Genomic DNA, 6525 nt, shown 5'->3' with positions numbered 1-6525 from the left:
CATGAGCATCATCTGTATCAATATTTGGGAGATCTCCCAATCATTGAAAGGTTTTCTGAAGGACAAGATCTATCTCATGTTGTTTATTGTCTTTATAATCCTTGTCAGTCAACTTCCATAATTTCTTTTTAAAAGTGTCATAAACCTTTTGCACTACGAAACCAGGATTTTGTTTTCGATGAGGGAGTTGCTTGTCAGTTGGAACGTAGTGTTCCACACACTTGTGCATCACAAAATTTGCTGGAACTTCGTCTCGATGGAAACTATAAAAGAGCTCTTTAACATCACGCGACTGCCAACTCACATCTCCCTTTATCTCTGCTTCTTCAGGTCTGAAACTTGCACAATCAAGGTAAAAGTAGAGGAAAATTTCAAAAAAATAATTTACAGAACTTGGAGAATCACATGAATCTAAACTAGTATATAGGGACAAAGGAGCTCCAGTGGCTGATGGTAAAGAAACTGAACATGAAGAAAGTGATGATGATGATGATGAGAGTGATATTTTGGAGAATGAGAATAAAGATGATGAAGTAGCTATGCATAGAAGAAAAAGTAAGCATTGTTCTTATGATTCGACTTTTGCATGTTTAGTGTCGTGTGTAGGTATGAAATTTGATGATACCAAGCAGTTGAAAGAAACCTTTGTCAAGTTACTCAATTACTCAACAAACGAGTGTTGAATTCATTAAAAAATATCAAAAAATTTGTGAGAGCAAAGTGTTCACGACCAAATTGTTCATGGAAGATATATGGTGCACAGAGTAAGAAGAATGGCTCAGTCTTATCATTGCAGGAGAAACATACTTGTTCCATTGTATTTGACAATAAAAGGGGAACTAGTGTATGATTGGCAAAGCACTTCTACAACACTATCAAGGCCATACTTGAAATCAAGAGTCGTCAATTGAAACAGTTAGTGAAGGTGCAGGTAGAAATTAATGTGTCTAGAAATCAATGCAAAAGAGCCAAGTAAAAGGTGATGAGTACACTGATAAGTAGGTAGAAGGAAGAATATGCACAGACTTGGGATTGTGTTGTCGAATGTAGGTTTCAGAATCCATCCAGTAGAGTATATGAAGAGGTTGTGGAGAGACGATTGCCTAAATGTGTGACTAAGTTTTGATAGGATTTATGTTTGATTTAATGCATGTGGAAGGGAATTTTTGGCTAGCTGTAAAAGAGTGATAGGATTGGACAGATTTTTTTGAAGAGAGTTGTTGGCTGCTGTGGGGAGATATACAAATAACTAGATGTTTCCAATTTCTTGGGTTGTTGTGAAGGTAGAGAACAATGACACTTGGTCTTGGTTCCTTAAAAATGCAATGGCTGACCTTGACATAACTAATAGGGGAGGTTGGACATTCATGAGTAACCAACAAAAGGTAATGCCATTGTCAACTGTTGTCTTTTCAATATTAATCACATATTATAGCTTACAAGTATTTGTCAGTTTGAATTATTGTAGCAACTTGTTTTTACATTAGCTGAATTGATGTCACATGCTAAACATAGAATGTGTATGGAGCACCTATATGTAAAGATTTATAAAGGGGATAAATTGAAGAAGCAATTTTAGCTCACAGCAAGGAGTTGGCAAATTTCAGAATTCACAATAGGGGCTGTTTGAGTTGACATGGAAAGGTTTTGAAGCACTATTACACACTGAACTTAAGCATTGGTGTAGAACCTTCTTCAGTGAATAATTTAAGTACGATAGCATTGACAATAACTTCAGTGAAGCATTCAATGGCAGAATCATAGTGGCCAAGTGTAAACCAATCATCAACATACTTGAAGATATACGAGTTATGGTCATGATTAAGCTGCAAATATAGAGAGATGAGACTGCAAAGTGGGCTAGATAGTGTAGTCCTAAGATTGCCAAGAGATTGGATGACAATATGGCTGCTAGTATGTTTTGTCATCTAATTTGGGATGGAAATAATGGATATGAGATCATGAACAATGCTGATAAGTGTGTTGTTCAATTGGAGAGGAGAAAGTCTTAATGTCGAGTCTGGCAACTAACCGGAATTCTCTGTGCACATGTCATCTGTGCCATCCAGCCGAAGAAACAAAATCTTGAGAATTACCTAGAAGATTGATACAAGAGAAGCATGTATCTTGCTACATAGCAATACATGTTGTAGCCTATTAGAAATAGTAAATTTCGGACCAACAAATCATGAAGCCATTCATCATTTGCCATTAAAGAAGCAACTATGAAGGACAAAAAGGAAAGATAGGATACAGGATGGGGAGATCACAAGTAAGAGTATAAGCATGACTGAGGCAAAAATGAAATGCTTGCGTTGCTATAAGGAAGGGAAAAATAAAGCTAGTTGTACTTGAAGAAGCAACATCAACAATAATAGACCACAAAATGCAATGAAGAGCTATTTGCAAAGCTTGATATAGGCCAGGTGTAAGGCTGGCTGCTAAAGGTTCTGATATAGGGACAATTGAGGGCCCAACTTAGGGCTTAATGTAGGGCCAGGTGCAAGGCCAACCCTCGAGTCGACTATTGCACAGACGAAAAGAAAAAATAAAGTAAATTGTACAATTTGTGTTAGTGTTGTTTTATGTCCATATGTTAGAAAAGTATAAATTTGTTATGTCTTTCTCAGGTGAGAAAAAAACCATCTGAAAAGGTTTCTAAAAGTGAAGCACCACAACCAACAAGAGGGACTATTGGCAAAAGGATAACACAATATGGTTATGGATTATTTAGAGACTTTAATATTGGAATGACCATTTTGAATGTACGTTTTGTAAATCTTGTGTATTTAATTTATGATATTTGATTCTGTTGACAATGTGGTTATGTTGTTGTAGCCTAAGAGAAGTTGGGAGGTGCTGATCTCTCAATGTGGCCCAAGTCAAAAGTGAAGGGCTGCACCCGAAAGCAAGGCAAGCCCAAACAAACAAACCAAGGGCAAGTGGAGCACAATCGAGTAAGAAGCAATCAAATGAAGCTCCAAAACATATGACACGAGCAGCAAGTCCAAAGACAAGAGAGGTGGCTCCAAAGAAGATGACATCGGGTGTAGCTCCAAAACAACCACCAACAAATAACCCGACACTGGTTTTATCTCAACCAATTGATCATGGCACAAACAATGATTCTAATGTCACTACCATAGAGCCAATATCATTTTCAGATAACTCCCATCAAATGACCTTACGTTCTCCCATAAAGAGAATGATTAATGCTAAGAAGATACATGGGAGAGGAAGGACAATTCCAGTACTTGGAGATCCACTTTTAGTTAGAAAGAGTGCAAAGATTATGAATCAAACCAAAAGTTTATTAAAAGGAAAATGAAATGTGGGGTTATTATATTTACTGATAGGAGGGGTGCATGATATGATTTTTTTTTGTTGGGGTTGTTGCTCATGGTTTTGATTGAGGGGATGGGAAACTTGACTGATGGGGGTTGATATTGACTATTGGGGTTGCCGCACATGGTTTTGCTTGGTTGGTTTTGAGATGTTTTTGTCATATTCAAAGATAAATTTATGTAAAGAAGCACTAGAATGTGAAGGCAACAATGTTTTTATCTATACTTTTTGCGGTTCCAATTTGTCTTTGCTTTTAGCTAGTGCTCCATGTGGTTTTTATGTTTTATCTAAATTTTGCTTGGTCTTGTGCTGCTTGTGAAACACAAGATTGCACTAGTACTTGTTTGTGCAACTAATACAAGCACAAGACTGTGACAACTTTTGTTTGTGCTGTGGGTGCTTAGCACTTGTTTGTGTAGCTACCTGGTATAGTATTGTGCTTGCACCGACACTTATTAGCGTAGCTAATGCAAGTACAAAACCTAGTTGAGATTGGTCCATAGTGGTGCAATGTTGCTTTTTATGTGTTTCGACATGTGTATGTAATGTGTATCTGCAAGCAAGTGGTCCTCATGCTATGAGGGAGTGTTTTAGAAAGTGAAACTAACATATCACTTTTTAAAAAGTTGAACAACACAAGTGATCACTTTATAACAATAATTGGTACGGAAGTGATCACTTTTAACAAAAATTGGCACTCAAATGATCCCATTTTATGATGTTTGGCACTCATAAAAGTCCTAAACTTATTGCATTTGGCAGAATATTGCTAACGTGAACACTGTCCGTCTTACATGGCACATTTTAATAATATTATAATATTTTTCGAATTATTTTATTTATTGTTTTCTCCTTTTTCTTCTTCTAGCCAGCAACCGGCCAGAGGCCGGGGTTAGTGAGGCTCGCCATGGCTAGGCTAGGCTCCACCTCGCCAGATCCAGCGAGGTTGAAAGCCAGATCCGGCGAGGTCGCAACCATCGGCCTTACAGGATGGTGGCGAGGGCGACGTTGCACTTGCTGGCGAGCGTCAAGCCTTACTGGCCATGGGTGAGGCCCGACCTCACCAAATTCGGCGAGGCTCAAGCCCTCGCCATAGGCCGAGAGGTCGTGGCCTTCGACCTCGCTGGACAGCCGCGAGGGTGGCCTTGCATTAGAGTAGCAAGAGTCAAGCCTCGCGGTCATGGGTGAGGCTCGACCTTGTCAAATCCAGCGAGGTCGTGCCTTGCCCAACCAAAACGAGGCTTGAGTTCGCCATTGTTAACGAGGGCGAGCCTCGCTAGCTTTGGCCCCAAGCCGATAGCCGGTCCGGTGACCAACTAGAGGAAGAAGAAAGGGAAGGAAAAAAAGAAAATGAAAAAGAAAGAAATGAAAAAAAACAAAGAAAATTAAAAAAAAAAACAAAAAATTCAAAAAATATAAAAATATTATTCAAAGTTATCCATGTCAGCGTTTGCAGTGCCATGTAGGCTAACCGGCATCCATGTCAGCAATATCAGGCTAAAATTAGCCGAAAGGAATGAATTGTCACAAAAACAAAAGGTTTATTATTGAATTGGCACCAAGGGAAGGTTTAAGAATAAATTGGCACAAATGCAATAGGTTTATGACTTTTGTGACACTTTTCCCTCAAATAATAACTCGTGAACTTGTTACCACTCATGAACTTGACTAGATATTGCAGTAAACCAACATTTCTAGTACAAAACAAAACAATAACTAGCATTCTAAAATAGGTCATATAAGAGAATTGTTATTTTCACAAGGATTGAAATGGCAACAAGTGCAAATACTAAGTTGAAGTCATACACTCATTTGACATGACATGTTTATGAGTCTAACTCCTTGTCACAATACAGATTTTCAAACCATCCACACTATGGCTATTGTCTCCACAGGGAGCAGGAAGTATATAATTCAATGTAAACTTAGGCATTACCCCAATATAATTACATATTCCACTTATCTTCAACTATGGTAGACTTAGAAATTTCTTCTCATCACTTACTTTACATTTGAGCATAAAATGGACCAAACAAAACAACAGCGCAATCAACATTTGATAATACTTTCTTTTACTTTTCAACCTTGAAACTCCATTTTTCAAATGGTTGGCCAAAGATACTAAAGCATTCATTTATGCTTGCATTGAGTCGACATTGCTCCACTTGTCCATTAATGTAGGTGGAGATTGATTTCGTCATTCAAGTAGATCCAAGATCACCTATGTCGCTTGACTTGAAAATTACGCATCGACTCATTTGAAATATTTGCACTAAGCCTTTTCTATGTTTGGCGTATCCATGGAATCTTCTCTTGAAATTCAACCGAGTCCAAGATGTTCTTGGACTCCTAAGCCCATAATAATAGTAATATTCAGCTCCTTATTTATTTCATTGAAATGAATTTGAGCCGCTCATCATGCTCCTGCTCTCCATTGCAAGATTGAGCTCTTAATTTTGGGAAAAAATCGATTTAGGGTTTACATTTGGGAAAATGCTTCAATGTTCGAGTTAGGGCTTATATTTGGGGAAAAACATGTAGATGACTTCGTTTAGGGATATATATGATGACTAGCACACCGGCAAGCTATGTTGGTAAGAGAAATTAACAAATTATGGCCACGTCGATTTTTCGGTAATCCAAACTGGCGTTGACACTTAAGTGATTTTAATGGCACTTGAGTGATCCGATGAAAACTTTTGGCATAAAAGCGAGTACCATATGAAACTTTTGACACTTTTAATGTTCTTATGTGCAAGATAATGTAATACATACGTTATGACAACAATTATGTGTGCAATGAATAAAATAGATGCCATGAAGTAACATTTAGTACACTCAAATATACACAGATGAACTTATCAATCTCATGATGCACAAATTCCATATGGTAGCTCACTGATATACACATATGAGTATTTATTCCCAACTCATCACTCACCATGGCCCATCTAGACTCATGAGGCATATCGACCAAAAAGGAATCGTCACCACCAACTCATGGAGGACGAAAACATAAACACCTCTTTACCATGCCTCTCAGCCCATTTATCACAATTGTCCTTTACATAAAAAAAGATAAATACACTATTGTACATTCAGATGATGATGGTTATTCCATAATTATTCATACGCTACTCAAGCCATATCAGGCTACTCAAACGGTAAAATATCTAGCTA

Source organism: Syzygium oleosum, unplaced genomic scaffold, assembly GCF_021117445.2.
Source record: "Syzygium oleosum isolate NSW1041296 unplaced genomic scaffold, Sole_v2.1 Sole_v2.38, whole genome shotgun sequence".
NCBI classification, from domain to species: domain Eukaryota; kingdom Viridiplantae; phylum Streptophyta; class Magnoliopsida; order Myrtales; family Myrtaceae; genus Syzygium; species Syzygium oleosum.
The sequence above is the reverse complement of the archived record's forward strand: the minus strand, read 5'-3'. Positions refer to the sequence as shown.